Raw genomic sequence first — 23,210 nt, 5'->3', positions numbered from 1 at the left:
TTTATGCGTGTATTAAATAAAAATTCAGATATTTAAAAAAATTACAGATTTGATAAATGCACTAGAAGGCACATATAAAACACAACTTATAGATGAATCTTTTTTTTTAACAAAGGGAGTCACCAACCGTGCAACACTCACACAATTATATCCGTGCTACGTGTCGAATTGAAATTATGAAACTCGCATCCAGAAAGTAACGCAATCAACTGGGAAAACCCCCCATGAGGTTCGAATGCAAGACGTTCCGCAATTTCAATATATATACCACTGAGCTAGGTGCACAAGTAGTATATTTTTTTGTTCACGACGTGATTTGAACTTATAACCCTCAAGGTTAACGAGACTCCTAAGTGTTATATAGATGAATCTATTTGGTTTAATCCTATTTGATGGAAATTCTGAATTTCATATGAATATATTTATGAGTATTTGATTATAGTAAAAAAACCATATTTAACAAGATTGGTTTGTCTTTTGAAATTTTTTTTTGATTTATCGAAAATGCAAATGATCTATACTTTGATTTTTTGATGCTTATGACTAATTGATAGACACGTGGCATGTGGCATTGCCATGCTTGGTCACAGTGGAGTGGGAAAGGGGTGATGTTTAATTTGAAGTGGACTGACGGAACATCGCACCCTTCTTTGTTTGGAGAACAATTTGACCACAAAATTTCTTAATTATAAATAAACACCCCAACTGTCCAATGCTTGCCAATAGGATAATCGGAATAGAAAGTCAGAAACAATCACTCGACACGGGAAATAACCGAGTAAATCGCTTAGAAAAATTGGCAGTAGCAATCTTTGACATCTTCACCATTCATGTACACAAACAAATAAATCAAATCCCTATCTACATTCTCTTTAAAGCCACAACCCTCTAGAAAGAAAAAGAAAAAAATAAAAAATAAAAAATATTTCAATCGCCGAATGTCTTGGTTCTCAAATCAATTAATTAATTGATTGTTTTTTTTTTTTCCCCTCACCCACGTAATCTATATGTCAATTGGTGAACATATATCCACATTATCCTTCACGGAATCCTATGTCTCGTTGTAGAGGCGGAAATATACACTTTTTTCACCATAAGCGAATTTTTTTTTTTTTTTTTTATAAATCACAGCAAATTTTTTTGGCAAAATATTAATGTTTTTAGGCAAAATTTGGAGGTTTTTTTGCGACATTTGAAGGTTTTTAAACAAAATTTGAAGGATTTGGGCAAAATCTTAAGACCTTGGGGGCAAAATATGAAGATTTTTAACCAAAAAAAAATTTCACTGGGTTCGAAACGAAAAACCCAAAATTTTTGCGAAAAAATTTCACTGGGGTATGTAACCCCACTTGCCCCTCTTCATTTCCGCCCCTGTATCCTTGTGACATGGGAATTAAATTTTGATTTTGCTACATCAAAAATCATACAGACCAAAGCTACTATTTGATTAATTATTTGTTTGCAAATCAATTATTTATTGATTGGTGATTGTTTGTCTACATATAAATTATTTAATTGATTGCTGGCGCCGACACCACCAATCTTCTAATGAGTATAATTCAATCGCAGGCTTAAGTTTTGGTCCAACAACATGCCCAACAACAGGCACAACAGCAGGCCCAATGCTCTTACACAGCCCATCCCGATTACGGTGGTGCCGGGTAACACATGAACACGGGTGCTTCTTCACATCTTACCTCTTGTATTAATAATCTTGGTACTCTTTTTGATAATTGCAAATATTCATCAGTCGTCGTTGGTAACGGAAACACTATTCTCGTCACTAACACCGGCCATAGCTTGTTACCCAATGTCCCCCGACCGTTACATTTTTAAATAATGTACTTGTAACCCTAACATCATTAAAAACCTTATAGCCGTCCGTCAATTTACCCGTGATAATCTAGTTTCTGTTGAATTTGATCCTTTTGGTTTTTCTGTAAAAGATTATTTGACGTTCCGTCTACTTCTCCGATGTGAGAGCACCGGTGATCTCTACCCACTTACATCATCTACCGCTCACTCTTCTCAGCAGGCTCTTCTCACCAGTCCGGTTACATGGCATAAGCGTCTCGGACACCCCGGGCATGATGTTTTTCGAAGACTCCTTTATAATGAAGATATCATTTGTAATAAATCGTCGTCCCCTGTTCTTTCCCATGCCTGTCAGCTTGGCAAACACGTGTGACTCCCCTTTTCTGTTTCTAGCTCTAATTTTTGTGACGACCCGGGAACTTTCGACCAAATTTAAACTTTAATCTTTATATGTTTCCGACACGATAAGCAATATTTGTTAAGTTAAATTTCAAGAATTTTAAACTATGTTCATACATTCATTCAACCTCGACCAAGTTCCAACGATTCATGAACCATTAAACGAATATGATTATATATGTATATGTGTATATATATTATAACTTGAAACGTAAACAAAATATTAGATTAAATACTTTATATGATTGTATCTGTTTCAAAATGTTTATCAATGGAATTAGAAGATAAGATCAAATGATTGAATTATCAGATATATTGAATTATGATTACAAGTCTCTGTTGAAAGGCCCACGTTGATTTGAGAAATCTTTCCATTTTAACAATATTCGGAAAATGGTAAAGTGATTTATAAATAAGAACAAATTGTCAATCATTGAGAACTAAACAAAGGATAGTGGAAGATTGAATCTCATAAAGACTCGATTGATCTATTTAGTTTCAAACGTACAAAAACGTTTTCAGTTTAAAAAGAACTTTATTATTAAAACGTATATAACTTTTATAAATATCTAGAACCACTTTTGACAACTCATTACTTAACTAGTATGATAAAGATAACGATATTTATATTTTATTTTATTAAATATAAATAACAATTTAAATTAATATTATATATATTTATACGCGTATTATACGTACATAGTTTTATACTTTTACTATACTTAAACTTTACCTTTACTTTATTTTTACTTTACTTTAACTTTAATAATTCACTTTAATAATTCATACTTTAATAATTCACTTTAATAATTCATACTTTAATAATTCACTTTAATAATTCATACTTTAATAATTCATTTTAATAATTCATACTTTAATAATTCACTTTAATAGTTCATACTTTAATAATTCACTTTAATAATTCAAAAATCTATTATAAATAAAATTCAATAGGTTTCATTATTTCATAGAAACTTGAAAATATTTTTCTCTAAACTCTCTCAATCGATTTACATATATATATTTACTCCGTATTATTTCAAGATATTATTAGTATACATAAAATATTACGTCAGAGTGCTGTCCGAGTGGTTTCAAAATTATTTTTCGAGTAGGATAGGATTAAGGAAATTATGGGTTATAGCTATGGAGGTGATTGAGTATGGTTCATGGGTATGCTCGTGAGGTCAATATAGTGTTTATCATTTCCGTTGCGTCTACGTACCTTTCCTGCAATATTGAATCTCAATATTGATACGTGAGTACTCATAATTTAACTTTTACATACTAATAGTGTATCCCTGACTAGTGCTCGAGTATTTAGGATTATGCATGCTTGTACTTTTGATATTGTCCTTAGACAGGTTAGGTTGAATCTTGAATTAGTTACACTTGCGGTTGAGATAAGGTATAAGATATGCATGTCCTTGAAAAGCTAGCGAAAAATTAAGAACTTTTCCTTTAGATATCGAATGGTTTCGATGTACGGATTAGAAGTTATAATCAATTGAATTTTCGATATTTTTATTAAAAATGATTATTATTATCGTCGTTTTTATCGTTGTTCTAGTTTTATCTTATTATTATGATTATTATTATCTTTATCAATAAAAGGGATTTATCATTAAAAATTGTTATTTTTTTTATTATTACTATCGTTATTATTGTTAAAGTTATAATTAGTATTATTATTATTATCCAATTATTATTATTATTATAATTATTATTATTATTATTATTATTATTATTATTATTATTATTATTATTATTATTATTATTATTATTAGTATTATTATTATTATCATTATTAATATATATATCATTATTTAAAAATGGTTATTGTTATTGTTATTATTATTATTATTACTATATTATCATTAAGATAATTATTAGTATTATCGTTAATAATGTTATAGTAACTATCATTATTAATATTAGTGTAATTAAAACAAATATTTGTAACACCTAATTATTTTAATTACTATTATTATCATTATTATGAACACGATATAAAAGACGATTAAAAGCTATTAAATGAAACGATTAGGAAATAATGAGTAAGAGTATCATGATGAAATTAAAATATTATAAGATATTGATTTAGATAAAATTATCGTTCTTATTATTTTTATCATTACTATTATTATTAAAAGTATCGTTAGTATTAAAACTATAATTTTAACAAAAATTATCATTTTAATAGAAATGTCATTGTTACTATAAAATATCATTATTATTATTATTATTTTAAATAGAATTATTATTTTAAAGATAATATTAAAAATTATCGTAAATATTAAAGTTATCATAATTAGAATTATCGTTTTATCATAATGTCATCTTAGTAATTATAAATATTGATATTTTTAGAATAATAATTATTATTACAAAATAATACAACTTTTACTTACTATCATTATAGATATTATTTTATCAAATAAATATGTGATACAAACATATTTTACTACGTGCAATAACTTACTTTAATAATACCTATCATATTATCTTTATGATATTAAATGAACCCTATAAATTTTATTACTTAATATATATAAAAGTATATTTTATTATAAAAATTTAATATAAAATTTTATTTATTAATAAATAAATTATATTATTTACTCTAATAAATCTTTTAAAAATATTTAAAAATATAAAGCGATGATATTTAAACTATATATTAATCATGTATAGATTTTTGGAATTTATTTTGAGTCAAATTTACTTTTGTTGACTTTTGCATATTAGTCTCGAGCATTAGGATTGTGGTACACTATGACTTGACCTAATTTGTTAGACAAATATTGACCAACACATAAATATATATAATTAATTTAGGTTCATGAATCCGAGGCCAACCTTGCACTTGTTCAATGACGTTATATGTATTTTTACTACGAAATACAGTATGGTGAGTTTCATTAATCCCTTTTAAATGCTTTCGCAATATATATTTTTGGGACTGAGAATACATGCGCTGCTTTTATAACTGTTTTACGAAATAGACACAAGTACTTAAAATTACATTCTATGGCTGGATTATTAAACCGAATATGCCCCTTTTTATTAAGTCTGGTAATCTAAGAATTAGGGAACAGACACCCTAATTGACACGAATCCTAAAGATAGATCTATCGGGCCCACAAGCCCCATCCAAAGTACCGGATGCTTTAGTACTTCGAAATTTATATCATGTCCGAAGGAGGATCCCGGAATGATGGGGATATTCTTATATGCATATTGTTAATGTCGGTTACCAGGTGTTCAATCCATATGAATGATATTTTTGTCTCTATGCATGGGACGTATGTTTATGAGAAATGGAAAAATGAAAATCTTGTGATCTATTAAAATGATGAAAATGATTATTTATGTTAAACTAATGAACTCACCAACCTTTTGGTTGACACTTGAAAGCATGTTTATTCTCAGGTATGAAAGAAATCTTCCGCTGTGCATTAGCTCATATTAGAGACATTACTTGGAGTCATTCATGGCATATTTCAAAAGACGTTGCATTCGAGTCGTTGAGTTCATCAAGATTATTATTAAGTCAATTATAGTTAGATGTATTATGAAATGGTATGCATGCCGTTAACTTTCGATGTAATGAAAGATTGTCTTTTCAAAAACGAATGCAATGTTTGTAAAATGTATCATATAGAGGTCAAGTACCTCGCGATGTAATCAACTGTTGTGAATCGTTTATAATCGATATGGACTTCGTCCGGATGGATTAGGACAGGTCTCCACAGTTGGTATCAGAGCAGTGGTCTTAGCGAACCAGGTCTTGCATTAGTGTGTCTAACTGATAGTCGTTAGGATGCATTAGCGAGTCTGGACTTCGACCGTGTCTGCATGTCAAAGGTTTTGCTTATCATTTCTTGTCGAAAAATCACTTGCTTATCATTCTTAGTCTAGACACATCTTACTGCATTGATTGCATGAATAGTGTATAGACAAATTCATATCTTAGCGTATCTTCTAAATCATATCTTATCGTATCCAGTACTGTAAACTTTGCCTAACATATTCCGTAGATTCCTCCGTAACTTATGGGATTTTAGTATTATATATGCATATGTAAATTATGTATTGCAGGGTACTAATCTACATCCTATAATCTATTTCTTATCGAAAATCCTTCATCTGATCGTACGAGATGAATCCCTCAACCAGTTCGAATTCCTCGGATTCCGACAGCTATTCTAATATGGAGTTTCACCTAAGCTCCGAAAGTAGTGTCACCAGAATGAATCAACCAATCATCCATCCCCAATTCATTTGATGGGTTCGTAGCCTCCTCAATCAGTGGAGACAAGAAGAAGACGATACTTTCCTTCCACCACATTGCCCTCTTGATGAAGAACCTGAAGCGTTTACCGGCGAACCTGTTCAAGACACCATTTTCAGTCTCATTTCCAGGGTAACTCGACAAGATTATATTCTATCCACAATTCTGAACCTTATTCATCCACTCGTTCCGACCGATAATCATCCTGGAGTAATAAGTCAACGAACTTCGCGCTCGAATAATCAATTCGGAGAATATGGTGCAAAATGTACCAGCTTCAACAACATCACCGGCACCAACAGTACCATCAATAACAGCACCAGTACCATCAACAATCCATGCTTCAATATCATCACCTGTACTTTGAGTATGATCTTCGTTCTACGTATCGTTCTACCTCATTTATCTTCGTTCGACATGGCGAATATGTAATCTCTAAAGTTTTAGAGATTATTTATTCTAGTTCCAACCGAAAAGCAAATGAGTTTAATATCATATTAACTCATTAAATTCATGAATACATCTGAAGAAAATATATATGTATATATGTTTTCATAAAGATTGTAATTAAAAATTCTCTTGTACAAACTGTTAATGGTGAAAATATTTTAACGGGTAGGTAATACCCGAGGAATATTTAAATTTCACATTAATAAGTTACATTGTACGTTCTTCGAATCTGTTTCAACAGTCATATACTATCCTACTTACATCCACCGATATACAAATCCGTTCACCACAGAATAACCATATTCATCCAATTTCATATTTGGATTTTGATTTATCAGAATCCAACAAGTGGCATAATGAAGAAAACATTTGACAAAATAAAATTTGTTAGAAACAAACAAATTAACTATGAGTAAGTTTGTTAAGAATCCACGCTAACTGTTCCTAACTAATTATTTCTAGCTAACTGATTACATTTTATTTATCACAATTTAATTATCGCAATTTATATTCTCTTAATTTTATTTATCATCATTTAATTTCTGTTATTTACTTTACGCACATTATTTATCGTCATTTAATTTCTGTTATTTATTTTTACGCACTTTAAATATCGGGACACGTATACAAGGTTTTGACATATCATATCGACACATCTATATATATTATTTAGAATCACCATAGACACTCTATATGCAGTAATGATCGAGTTCTCTATACAGGGTTGAGGTTGATTCTCAAATAATATATATACTTTGAGTTGTGATCGAGTCTGAGACATGTACACGGGTCACGATACATATTAATTAATTCGAATATTATATATTAAACTGTATATGAATTATTGGACTGTCAATGTGGACTATCGACTGTGGACTAATAATATTGGACAATTAAAATGAATTAAAATATTGATTATAACATATGAAACTAAACATTTCTTCAAGTTTGCCACTTGATTTCATCTTAAACCTCATTTGTATCTTGACGATTCCAATCTGCGTTCAAACCTTTCATGATTCTTAAAAACAATTCAATCGAGAGGATGAACCAACCGCACTTCATCTACGGAAGAAAAGATTGATGCATATAGTTATGCACCTGAAAACACTCGGAACCTGTGTAAACGTTTAACACGTGTCCATTCTAGCTCCTTTGGCATTGTTATTACCGAAAATAACATTTCAACTCTTTTTCCAATTAGCCAATTTTGTCATAGCTTCAGTAAATCAACCTCGACTTCCATTCGAATTAGCCTTATTATAACCTCGATATATAAGTTTGCCTGCCGTCATCGTTACCGGGGAACCGTTTATATTCCCCACATTAGCAGTAAACTTACCAGCAACTTCAATGAATTTGGACTTTCAAAAAAAAATCATTATATTCATTGAAACCCCATCATGTATACATCTATACCCTGTAACAATAATTACCATACCAATTACCGAGAATCAGCAATCAGTATTCCGAATTTCGTAGTATTTCTACATCAATAGTTATATGTATACATATAACAATTATCTCCTAGAATTACGACCTTCAATTCTAAAATTTTAAAAAGCACCCAGCCTACGAATCAATACATTGAACTTTGAAAAAGCTGAATGAAGCAGCAGAAACTGCGGGCAACTGTAAACGACCTTAGTCGTCGGAAGTTTGATAATAAAGAATAATATGTTGGAAAAGCTCAGAAATGTTGGAACTGGAAAATGGATAGAGTTAACCATGAAGGAGACCAAGGACAAATACAAGGACCATACCCTATATTCAAAGAATCCAGATAATTCTGGATCCGTTGAAATCTTTAGAGAATATCTTGCTCCGAAGTCATGTTAAAATCTTACGGAAAATTTTTCTCCATCAACTATCGAACTTATAAATTCCAAAATATCATCATCAATATCTTCGATATTTCTGAGGATATTTTCATAAATATTCTCGTCCAAAATTATATACCTCTTCGTGCTTCCTGTGTATCATTATATTGGAAACATTCAATAGAAAATTTAGTACCGAAAAGCGAATTGTGCGAAACTATGAAGGAAGCCGTGGACAAATCACAAGGAATAAGTTTAACTTCAAGGAATCCAAATGATTCTGTTTCTGATGAAATCTTTAGCGAATACCTTGCTTCCGAATCTAAACCCTTACGGATAAATCTTCTTCATCATCCATCGATATTAGAAATTCCAAGATATCATCGTATATCCATTTATAAATATCCTCCATATTTCTGAAGATATTTTCATAACTGTTCTTATCTGAAATCATTAATCTCTTCGTGCTATCAGTGTTACATCATATAAAAACTGTTAGTTTCTAGATTCTGTAAACTTTCGAGCTTAAAATATGAATGTTATTGAAGTAATGTTGGGAACTGATGCATGAGTTAGTATAATATAATGACACTTGATCAACGTGATTATATTACAGTAAGTCATGTTGTGTTTCTATTGGGACATGATGATTCACAGATTATAACGTTATCATGTGCCATGTTACACGACTCGTTCAATCTGTTCAACCTCCGAATATATCAAGAAAGTATATTCTTGATAGTTCCATCCTTAGTGATTCTGGTAATTTGACAAATCAAATCGTGCTATTACGTTCTTTCTTGTTTAGAACATTAAGTTCATTCAAAATTCCATACTTATGAATTCTAGACCGGTACTTGCTTTACTAGAGGTCGGGAGGATAATAAAAAGGTAAAGAGCTCCAAAATATAAAAGAAAATATAAAGCCCAATAACAACACGAAAGTTACAAACCGTGGATATTAATACAAATAGCAATATAAAGACACGGTATAATTAAGAATAGTATCACCCCAAGGCAATAGTAGAAGTAAACAGATTTTTTGGTGGAAGATTGAAAAGGAGGATGACAGAAATGATAATTAGAAAAAATATCAGGGTTTAGAATTGGATTAAGCATTTTCACAATCTTTTGAATTTGGGGATCGTATAGAAATGATGAGAATAATGGAACGGAAGAGCTTAATTTATAATGGAAACATCAGACATAGTAATCAAGGCGGATCACCGTATTTAATTATAGAGATCTAAATTTCCTTACTCGCCGAAGAATCAAATCTTCTAGATTTCAAAGATTTTCTTATCATTCCTTGAATTTCGGAATTCAACTGAGGTGATGTCAAAAGTTAAGACGAATCTTTACTTTTTCTATTTTAATATTTTGTAATAACTTCATTCGTACTCTTCGAATAATCGAATTGTTTTATCCATATTACTCAATAATGATAAAACTCTATTTATCCACTCATATTCGTCATGAAAACATTTTTATTGTCAGCCATGACCACCTCACTCAAATTTCGGGACGAAATTTCTTTAACGGGTAGGTACTGTGACGACCCGGGAATTTCCGACCAAATTTAAACTTTAGTCTTTATATGTTTCCGACACGATAAGCAATATTTGTTAAGTTAAATTTCATGAATTTTAAACTATGTTCATACATTCATTCAACCTCGACCAAGTTCCAACGATTCATGAACCATTAAACGAATATGATTATATATGTATATGTGTATATATATTATAACTTGAAACGTAAACAAAATATTAGATTAAATACTTTATATGATTGTATCTGTTTCAAAATGTTTATCAATGGAATTAGAAGATAAGATCAAATGATTGAATTATCAGATACATTGAATTATGATTACAAGTCTCTGTTGAAAGGCCCACGTTGATTTGAGAAATCTTTCCATTTTAACAATATTTGGAAAATGGTAAAGTGATTTATAAATAAGAATAAATTGTCAATCATTGAGAACTAGACAAAGGATAGTGGAAGATTGTATCTCATAAAGACTCGATTGATCTATTTAGTTTCAAACGTACAAAAACGTTTTCAGTTTAAAAAGAACTTTATTATTAAAACGTATATAACTTTTATAAATATCTAGAACCACTTTTGACAACTCATTACTTAACTAGTATGATAAAGATAACGATATTTATATTTTATTTTATTAAATATATATAACGATTTAAATTAATATTATATATATTTATACGCGTATTATACGTACATAGTTTTATACTTTTACTATACTTAAACTTTACCTTTACTTTATTTTTACTTACTTTAACTTTAATAATTCATACTTTAATAATTCACTTTAATAATTCATACTTTAATAATTCACTTTAATAATTCATACTTTAATAATTCACTTTAATAATTCATACTTTAATAATTCACTTTAATAATTCAAAAATCTATTATAAATAGAATTCAATAGGTTTCATTATTTCATAGAAACTTGAAAATATTTTTCTCTAAACTCTCTCAATCTATTTACATATATATATTTACTCCGTATTATTTCAAGATATTATTAGTATACATAAAATATTACGTCAGAGTGCTGTCCGAGTGGTTTCGAAATTATTTTTTGAGTAGGATAGGATTAAGGAAATTATGGGTTATTGCTATGGAGGTGATTGAGTATGGTTCATGGGTATGCTCGTGAGGTCAATATAGTGTTTATCATTTCCGTTGCGTCTACGTACCTTTCCTACAATATTGAATCTCAAAATTGATACGTGAGTACTCATAATTTAACTTTTACATACTAATAGTGTATCCCTGACTAGTGCTCGAGTATTTAGGATTATGCATGCTTGTACTTTTGATATTGTCCTTAGAAAGGTTAGGTTGAATCTTGAATTAGTTACACTTGCGGTTGAGATAAGATATAAGATATGCATGTCCTTGAAAAGCTAGCGAAAAATTAAGAACTTTTCCTTTAGATATCGAATGGTTTCGATGAACGGATTAGAAGTTATAATCAATTGAATTTTCGATATTTTTATTAAAAATGATTATTATTATCGTCGTTTTTATCGTCGTTATAGTTTTATCTTATTATTATGATTATTATTATCTTTATCAATAAAAGGGTTTTATCATTAAAAATTGTTATTTTTTTTTATTATTACTATCGTTATTATCGTTAAAGTTATAATTAGTATTATTATTATTATCCAATTATTATTATTATTATTATTATTATTATTATTATTATTATTATTATTATTATTATTATTATTATTATTATTATTATTATTATTATTATTATTATTATTATTATTAGTATTATTATTATTATCATTATTAATATATATATCATTATTTAAAAATGGTTATTGTTATTGTTATTGTTATTATTACTATAATATTATCATTAAGGTAATTATTAGTATTATCGTTAATAATGTTATAGTAACTATCATTATTAATATTAGTGTAATTAAAACAAATATTTGTAACGCCTAATTATTTTGATTACTATTATTATCATTATTATGAACACGATATAAAAGACGATTAAAAGCTATTAAACGAAACGATTAGGAAATAATGAGTAACAGTATCATGATGAAATTAAAATATTATAAGATATTGATTTAGATAAAATTATCGTTCTTATTATTTTTATCATTACTATTATTATTAAAAGTATCGTTAGTATTAAAACTATCATTTTAACAAAAATTATCATTTTAATAGAAATGTCATTGTTACTATAAAATATCATTATTATTATTATTTTAAATAGAATTATTATTTTAAAGATAATATTAAAAATTATCGTAAATATTAAAGTTATCATAATTAGAATTATCGTTTTATCATAATGTCATCTTAGTAATTATAAATATTGATATTTTTATAATAATAATTATTATTACAAAATAATACAACTTTTACTTACTATCATTATAGATATTATTTTATCAAATAAATATGTGATACAAACATATTTTACTACGTGTAATAACTTACTTTAATAATACCTATCATATTATCTTTATGATATTAAATGAACCCTATAAATTTTATTACTTAATATATATAAAAGTATATTTTATTATATAAATTTAATATAAAATTTTATTTATTAATAAATAAATTATATTATTTACTTTAATAAATCTTTTAAAAATATTTAAAAATATAAAGCGATGATATTTAAACTATATATTAATCATGTATAGATTTTTGGAAATTATTTTGAGTCAAATTTACTTTTGTTGACTTTTTCATATTAGTCTCGAGCATTAGGATTGTGGTACACTATGACTTGACCTAATTTGTTAGACAAATATTGACCAACACATAAATATATATAATTAATTTAGGTTCGTGAATCCGAGGCCAACCTTGCACTTGTTCAATGACATTATATGTATTTTTACTACGAAATACAGTATGGTGAGTTTCATTAATCCCTTTTAAATGCTTTCGCAATATATATTTTTGGGACTGAGAATACATGCGCTGCTTTTATAATTGTTTTACGAAATAGACACAAGTACTTAAAATTACATTCTATGTCTGGATTATTAAACCGAATTTGCCCCTTTTTATTAAGTCTGGTAATCTAAGAATTAGGGAACAGACACCCTAATTGACGCGAATCCTAAAGATAGATCTATCGGGCCCAACAAGCCCCATCCAAAGTACCGGATGCTTTAGTACTTCGAAATTTATATCATGTCCGAAGGAGGATCCCGGAATGATGGGGATATTCTTATATGCATATTATTAATGTCGGTTACCAGGTGTTCAATCCATATGAATGATATTTTTGTCTCTATGCATGGGACATATGTTAATGAGAAATGGAAAAATGAAAATCTTGTGGTCTATTAAAATGATGAAAATGATTATTTTTGTTAAACTAATGAACTCACCAACCTTTTGGTTGACACTTGAAAGCATGTTTATTCTCAGGTATGAAAGAAATCTTCCGCTATGCATTAGCTCATATTAGAGACATTACTTGGAGTCATTCATGGCATATTTCAAAAGACGTTGCATTCGAGTCGTTGAGTTCATCAAGATTATTATTAAGTCAATTATAGTTAGATGTATTATGAAATGGTATGCATGCCGTTAACTTTCGATGTAATGAAAGATTGTCTTTTCAAAAATGAATGCAATGTTTGTAAAATGTATCACATAGAGGTCAAGTACCTCGCGATGTAATCAACTGTTGTGAATCGTTTATAATCGATATGGACTTCGTCCGGATGGATTAGGACGAGTCTCCACAATTTTAATGCTACCTTTGATATTATTCATTCGGATTTATGGACATCTCCTGTCTCTAGTCTTAGCGGTTTAAAATACTATATTATATTTATTGATCATTTTTCTATAAGACCCAAGTATTTATTGTACATAAGAGTAAATATAATGTACATAAAGTGTGTGAAGTGTAGTGTTTATGAAAAATTCAGAAACTGATCTGACCTGTTTGAGCACCGCGCAGGATTAAGTGTGCGCGCCGCGCACTGCCCTGCTGACAGATTCCCCCTTTTAAAATAAAGATTAATGAGGGGCATTCTTGTCTTTTCACTTGAGGCCGGATTTAGGTCATTTATGGCCAGTTTTGTGATGGGTGAAACACATTCAACACAACCATCAACCTCATCTTCAATTCCAATTAAGTTCTAGAGTGAGAAACACTTTAAGAGAGAGAAAGCTCAAATCAAGGAGGAAGAAGCTTGATTCGGATCAAAGCTCGTGTATTAAAGTTGTTCATCTAGTCACTAGCTACATTTTGATTGTGGTGGTAAGTCTTAACCTTGATTTCCTTATTGTAATTTGATTTATGGCTAGGGTTTTGTCATTTAAGACTTGTAAGACCTATTTGGGGGTTAAATGGGCGAATTTGGGTTAAGTTGATGTAAGAAAACCCTAAGGTGTTGTAATCTAGGGTTTGGTCTTGTAATTTGATGTTTAAGGTGTAATTGTGTTGTTAAATCACTAATACATTTATGTGTTAGTGGAAGTTTTGTTAATAGGTTCAAGTTTGACCAAATTATGAGTTTTGATGTTAAAATGGGTCACATGGGTAATTGTTGACCTAGTTGGGCAAGATGGGTATGAAATGCCCTAAGTTTGTGTTAGTTGGTGTTGTTAGACCTTAATCACTAGCTTTTAGTAATTAATGATGAGTCTTGGCCCCGAATGGGCGGTTTTAGTGAAATGGGCCATTTAATGCAATTGGGTCATTAAATGCACAATAGTAAATTATTGGTGTTTAGTCCAACGAGTTGTATGTTAATTATATACATAATGTAATAGGTACATTGCATTGAACGTTGCGAGCTTGATTTCTAATTCACCAAAGACGTTGAGGTGAGTGGAATAATTATATATGTATGTATATGATTTATTTGCTTGTGGGGTAGGGATTTAAAGTTCGATGTTGACAATGCCATACCACTATTGTTTGTTGGATGAGGCTTTAAAGTTCAGTTTTGACGATACCTCATGTATGGAGTTAAAGTTCGATGTTGACGATACCATACCACTATTGTAGTGATTTGATGAGGGGTTAAAGTTCGATGTTGACGATACCTCATATGTGAGTTTTAAGTTCGATGTTGACGATACCACATTAATTGGGACGGATGGGGTTTAAGTTCGATGTTGACGATACCATTCGTAGGGCTAGCCTTGGAATCTTGAATATTAATGGATGTTGTGAACATCAATGTTTTGTGTGTTGTAGTGTAGCATATCATATTGTTCGTGTTATATGCTATTGTTATACTAGCTTGTGTTATCGGAGTGTAGCATTATACTTTGCCATGGTATGCTAATTATATTGCTAGTATGTGTGCTGAAATTGTGTAAGTGATTGCAAGTAAGTATGTTATATATGTATGTGTATAATTATTTCATTCACTAAGCGTTAGCTTACCCTCTCGTTATTTACCTTTTTAAGCTCCGGCGCGGATAAGGGCAAAGGTATTTGTTTGGAGTAATGGCTCTCGGGGGATTTAGCTTTTGGAAGTTCGACCAATATTGGGTAGTTTAACCCCAAACACCATGCTCTAAGTGTCGTTTGGAAATTAAACTTTTTGTGGTCAAAACTTGTATTTTGTACGAAATTCGTAATTCGGGACGATGTGGGCCCGGTGTTGTAAAACTCGTTTTTATTTTGGAAATCTCTTAGTTTTACTTATTGTAATGTGTTGTGAAAACCGTTTCGTCCAAAAGTGTCGAGAAGTGGGAGATCTTTTTGCCCAAGTTAGAAATCCGGACAGATAGTTTTTAAGCGTCGCTCAAGGTTAGGGTCACGCGTCGCGCACCCTCCCTGCTTAAAAAAAAATTGTTATTGTTCTGTTTTCGGTTGGATAACGGGTTGGGTTGTTACAAGTGGTATCAGAGCATGGTCTAAGAGATTTAGGCGACTTGACATAGGTGCCTAGACTTAGACTTTATTGTGTATGCATTTTTATGCGGGACTTGTAGGAGACGGGTAGGACCGGGTTTGGTTAGTGCCTATGTTTAGGTGAACTAACTATGTGTTAATTGTTTGTATTGTGTTTGCAATCATCGAGCGAGATAGACGTTGTACTAGCGAGTTGATGCGACGTGCTCGCGTAACAATGACTAGCTACCATTGTTACGGGTGCAAATCGTGTTAAGCAAGCAATGTACGACGAGTATTGAGCAATATGGGGCGGTGTGATGTACGTATGTCGTCCTCGTTTGTTCCGTTGTTTAATTTATTTCATTTTATAGAATGAAGATGAGAAACGGGCATTATACCGAAAATGGAGGCCCGAGCGAGGACTCCGAATTCACGGCTAAAGTTGAGGCCATCTTTAAGCGTCAAAAAGCGTAATTTCTCAATGATGTCAGAAAAGTGTTCCAAGAATCGGTTGATGGGCAAGTAACCGAGTTAATCAATTAGCGAATGAATTTCGCGATCGAAGAGACATTAGAAGCTAGAAATATTTATCCTTGTGGTGAAGGGGATGATGGTAACGGTAGACATGGAAGGCGAGACTTCCATTACAAGAACTTCAAGGATGCTCAACCTCCTATGTTTAATGGGGTAAGGGATCCATTGAAGAGTACATGTTGGATCTTTGACATCGAGGGGGATTTCCGTACCGGCGAATGCCCTTCCGAGAAGAAAATGAGATACGGTTCTAGTATGTTGCGTGAAGAGGCTAAGTTGTGGTGGGATGATAAAATTCAATTATATGGTGAAGAACAATGTATGAGCTTGCCGTGGGAAGAGTTTAAAAGAGAATTTTTCAAAGAAAATCGAACTCCTGCCGACCTTAGTAGAATCCAGGACGAGTTGCACAATTTGCGAAAAAGTTCGATGGACTTGGTTACTCTCAAGTCTACTTTCTTGGCAAAGACTCGCTTTTGTTCGGAGTATGTGGGTGATGATCAAAAGTTGATGCAAGATTTCTATCGTACTATGAGCGATGAGTTGAAGGGTAATATTAGTCGGGGAATGGCTAAGTCTTTTGAAGAGTTATTTGAATTGGCCTGAGGTTTCGAACCGGAGGTTCCAAAAAGAAGCGATTTCTCTTTCTCTAAGAGAAAATTCGAAGGTTCGAGCCATTCGAACTTTTCCAACAAGAAAAACAAGAAGGGTTCTGAAAGTGTTAATAGCGTGAAGAAGGGTGGTTTTGGAAGTTTTATCCCTACTTGCTACAATTGTGGGGTACGGGGTCATTTGTCTCGAGATTGTACAAAGCCTTCTTCGACAAACAAGCTCACTTGTTTTAATTGTAATAAGGAAGGGCACCGAAGGTCAGAGTGTCCCGATTTGAGCACCGATCAAGTTAAAAGGTTAGAGAAGGCGGCGGGTACGGCTAGAGGATGAAACTATTTGATGACTAATGATGAAGCCAAACAATCGAATGAAGTCGTCTCAGGTACTTTCATTGTTAACTCTAATCCGGCAAGGATACTTTTTGATAGCGGTGCTAATTTGTCATTTGTGTCACCTCGATTTGTATCTAAGCTTAACAAACCGCTAGCTAAGTTAAGTCATCCGGTAGAAGTCAAAATAGCGGATGGTAAGACTGTGCTAGGTGTTGATGTTTGTAAGGATTGTAATGTTGTGTTTGGTGCCGAAACATTCAAAATCGATCTTATCCCGATGACTTTGGGTGAGTTCTATATTGTCGTAGGTATGGATTGGCTCGATCGTTATAGAGCCGATATTGCATGCCATGAAAAGTGTATTCGTGTAAAGACCCCAAGTGGGGGAGAGTTAATTATTCATGGCGAGAAACGAAGAAGACTTGTGCCATTATGCACTTATGCACGGGCACGTCGTTTTCTTACTAGTGGTGGCATGACTTTTCTTGCCCATGTGGTTGATACTCGTGAAGAGCCACCATCCATTCGTGAAATTCCGGTGGTTAATGAATTTGAAGACGTGTTTCCGGATGAATTACCGGGTGTTTCGGCGGAAAGACAAGTTGAATTTCGCATTGAGTTGGTTCCAGGGGCTACTCCAATTGCTAAAACTCCTTATCGTCTAGTGCCAACGGAGATGCAAGAGTTGTTGAACCAAACCCAAGAGTTGCTTGAAAAGAGTTTCATTCGACCGAGTGCCTCGCCATGGGGTGCTCCGGTTTTATTCGTTAAGAAGAAAGATGGTAGCATGCGGATGTGCATTGATTATCGGGAGTTGAACAAAGTGACGATCAAAAATCGTTATCCATTGCCTCGGATCGACGATTTGTTTGACTAACTCTAAGGCGCGACGTAATTTTCTAAGATTGACTTACGGTCCGGCTATCACCAAATGAGGGTCCGTGAGGAAGATATTGAGAAAACCGCTTTTCGAACTCGTTACGGGCATTTCGAGTTTGTAGTTATGCCTTTTGGTCTTACGAATGCACCGGCAGCATTCATGGATCTTATGAACTGGGTGTGCCAACCTATGTTGGACAAGTCGGTAATTGTGTTCATCGACGACATACTTGTCTATTCTAAGAGTATGAAAGAACATGAACGCCATTTGCGTGAAGTGTTGAAGACGTTACGGAAGGAGAAATTGTATGCTAAACTCTCCAAATGCGAATTTTGGCTAAGGGAAGTGCAATTCCTTGGCCATATTGTGAATAAAAAAGGTATTCAAGTAGATCCGGGGAAGATAGAGACGGTGAAGAGTTGGGAACAACCGACTACACCTACAGAAATTTGAAGTTTTCTCGGATTGGCCGGCTATTATCGTCGGTTTATCTAAGACTTTTCTAAGATCGCTTCTCCGTTAACAAAGTTGACACGGAAGAACACGAGATTTAATTGGGAAAACGAGCAAGTAATTTCTTTCTAATTGTTGAAAGAGAAGTTGTGTCAAGATCCGGTTTTGGTGTTACCGGAAGGTGTAGAGGATATGATGGTTTATTGTGATGCCTCATTAAATGGGCTCGGGTGTGTTCTAATGCAAAGAGGTAAGGTCATCGCTTACGCCTCTCGACAATTAAAGGAACACGAAAAGAGATACCCGGTTCATGATCTTGAATTGGCGGCGGTGGTTCATGCGTTGAAAATTTGGCGCCACTACTTGTATGGTGTCAAGTGTATGATTTATTCGGATCATAAGAGTTTGAAACATCTCTTTAACCAACGATATTTGAATTATCGTCAACGTAGGTGGATGGATGTGGTAAAGGATTATGATTGTGAGATACTTTATCATCCGGGTAAGGCGAATGTAGTCGCGGATGCGTTGAGTCGAAAGAGTCAACATCCGGCGATACGAGTAGGATCATTGCACATGATTATTACTAATGATTTTCTAGTAAAGCTTGGTGAAATTCAAATTGAAACTTTTGTTAACAACAAGCATGAAGAACGAAACATGGGGTAAACGGAGTCCATTACCTTAGGCCCGCATGGTTTGTTGTCCTTTTAAGGAAGAGTGTGGGTGCCTAGAATGGGAGATTACCGATAAGTGCTACTTGATGAAGCACATAAGTCAAAGTATTCCATTCATCCGGGTGCGACGAAGATGTACCTTGATTTAAGGAAAGAGTATTGGTGGCCCGGCATGAAGCGTGATGTTGTTAAGTATGTTGAACAATTCGTCACATGTTTGCAAGTCAAGGCCTAACACCAAAAGCCGTATGGTATGTTACAATCGTTAGAAATTCCAAAATGGAAATGGGAGCACATTACCATGGATTTCATTACAAAGTTACCAAAGACGGCAAGGACCCATTTTGATACGATTTTGGTGATAGTTGGTCGGTTGACGAAAAGTCCATTGTTTCTTCCCATTCGGGAAACGATATCGTCTGAGGCCTTGTCAAGGTTGTTTATCAAGGAGGTGATATCGAGACATGAGGTTCCTATATCTATTATTTCGGATCGAGACACTCGTTTCACGTCTCGGTTTTGGAATAAGTTTCATGAAGATATGGGTACTCAATTGAAGATGAGCACGGCGTATCATCCTCAAACGGACGGTCAAACCGAACGTACGAATCAAACATTGGAGGATATGTTACGAGCGTGTGCTATTGATTTTGGTGGTAGTTGGGATGAGCACTTACCTTTGGTGGAATTCTCGTACAACAATAGCTATCATGCTAGTATTGGAATGCCACCGTATGAGATGCTTTATGGGCGAAGGTGTCGAACTCCCATTTGTTGGGGTGAAGTGGGACAAAGGGAAATCGGGAGTACCGATTTGGTCTTAGAGATGAATAGTAAGATTGAGATGATTCGAGCTCGACTCAAGGCGGCGCAAGATGGAAACAAGTCTTATGCCGATAAACGAAGGCGACTGATTGAGTTCCAAGAAGGTGACATGGTGATGCTTAAGGTTTTGTCATGGAAGGGTATTATTCGTTTTCGAAAGCGGGGAAAGTTAGCTCCTCGGTTTATTGGGCCATTTAAAATTCTAACTCTTGTTGGTGAAGTTGTGTATCATTTGGAATTACCCGAAGAGCTTGCGGGGATCCATAATACATTTCATGTTTCCCATCTTTGTAAGTGCCTTGCGGATGATTCATCATGGGTGTCGTTAGAAGAGATTGAGCTAAACAACAAGTTAGAGTATTGTAACACCCCGTCAAAAATCCCTTTAACGGAATGTTAACGCTGGTCCCAGTGCTTGGCTTGACTTATATGTAACAACAATATTCTACAGCGAAAGCAATTAATACCTGAGAATAAAACACGCAAAACGGATCAACAATAATGTTGAGTGAATCTACAGGTTTTAGGTAAACAATACATCATGTTTAAGAAATAATATTCTGAAAGCGTTTATTAGTGGAAGACCACCAACGTTTAACGTTAAAAGTTTGTAGACAATGTGACGACCCGGCAATTTCCGACCAAATTTAAACTTTATTCTTATATGATTCCGACACGATAAGCAAAGTCTGTAATGTTGAGTCTCAAAAACTTTGAACTGTTTTGTATATACAATTGACCTTCGACCATTCTCGACGATTCACGAACAACTATATATAAATAGATACATATATATTAATTTGAAAATATTATTATTTGAAATAATATAGGATTTTATTGTTGAAAATAATTATGAAAATTAATATTTGATGTAATGAAAACTATTATTATAAATATATAGATATATATTTATATATAAATATATATATAAATATTACTTGTAAATATATAAATTATATTAAATTCAATGGTTTAAAGATATATAATATAGTTATTTAGTAGTTAAACTTGCTATTTAAAACTCTTTATATATAGAAAGAAAATATATTAAAAATAAATGATTTCGAGTCTAATTAGTAAACGTCAGTAGCACTCGGTTGACGATTTGTTAGTTTTAATATAGATATTGTACATGTCAATGAAGGATTGAAATAAAAGTTGAACTGTAAATTGATTACTAAGATTTTAGATTTGTCAAAAATATTTTTACTCTTTTAAGATTAAATATTAGTACTCCGTACATATAAATTGGTACAGAAAATAAATAATTATCGAACCTTTTTGATCAGGTTTCAAACAGGTAATGAGTGAAATAATTAAATATATTTAATCTAAAAGTTTAAGATTTTTAGTAACACTTTTATCCGTAACTGTTTAGCAATAGACACGATATAATTGGATGTAATACTCCAAATCTCCGGCTGCTAACTATTTAGCTTGTGACCCTCAACTACTGTACACTTTAAGATTTTTAAATTCATATAATATTTATATTTATATTTCTTATTATTATTATTATTATTATTATTATTATTATTATTATTATTATTATTATTATTATTATTATTATTATTATTATTATTAATTATTAATATTAAAATTATATATATTATGTACAGATAGTGAGATGAAGAGTTAGATATATTTACAACTTCATATATATGTAGTACACACATGTGCAGCCGATCACACAACACCTTAACAACTTCTTAATCGTGACAACCATCCCACAGCGCCACCATGAACCACCGTCTGTCACTACTCCCTACCACCGCAAACAACCACCTCTAATTACTCTCTCTCTCCTAATCATGATTTCCATGGACACTACACATAAACCTACACCATCACCTCACCATACTACCGCCACCACTACTGCAAACCACCAGTCACCACCGGCATTTCCTAACACCACCGGCCACCATTCTTTATTTCTCTCTCTCTCTCTCTCTCTCCTCATTGTTAAACTATTAAAACGAAGATGATAAAAAAAAACTGATAATGATGATGATCATGTTGGAACAGAGACGATGAGGTGATGACGATGATGATCATGAAGTTATGGTGATGGCAAGGTTATGAAGATGATATGGTAACGATGACGATGAGGTGATGACGATGATGATCATGAAGTTATGGTGATGGCAAGGTTATGAAGATGATATGGTAACGATGACGATGAGGTGATGACGATGATGATCATGAAGTTATGGTGATGATGATACTGTATATTGTAGATGATGATGATGATGGTTGCATAATGATGATCACGATGGTATATTTTTTTTTTTATTATTATTATTATTATTATTATTATTATTATTATTATTATTATTATTATTATTATTATTATTATTATTATTATTATTATTATTATTATTATTATTATTATTATTATTATTATTATGTTTACTATGATTTTTTACAGTTAATGTAATTAATATTATTATTATCATCATCATTATCATTAATATTAGCATTATCCTTAACAATATTAAAAGAATTACTAAAGAATTTTAATTACAATTATAAGTGATAAACCGCTTTTGACATATTAAATAAATAAAAGTACTAGTTAAAACAGAAAGTAATTAATGGTTCATTGGTTTAGTAGTGGGTTTGATGGACAGGAGGTCCTGGGTTCAAACCCAGGCAACCACAATGTATTTTTTTATTTATCAGAAGAAGATGAACTGTGTTAAAAAGTTGCCGAGTCCCTTTCCTCG

Source organism: Rutidosis leptorrhynchoides, chromosome 1 (genome assembly GCF_046630445.1).
Source record: "Rutidosis leptorrhynchoides isolate AG116_Rl617_1_P2 chromosome 1, CSIRO_AGI_Rlap_v1, whole genome shotgun sequence".
NCBI lineage: Eukaryota > Viridiplantae > Streptophyta > Magnoliopsida > Asterales > Asteraceae > Rutidosis > Rutidosis leptorrhynchoides.
Note: the sequence above shows the minus strand (reverse complement) of the source record.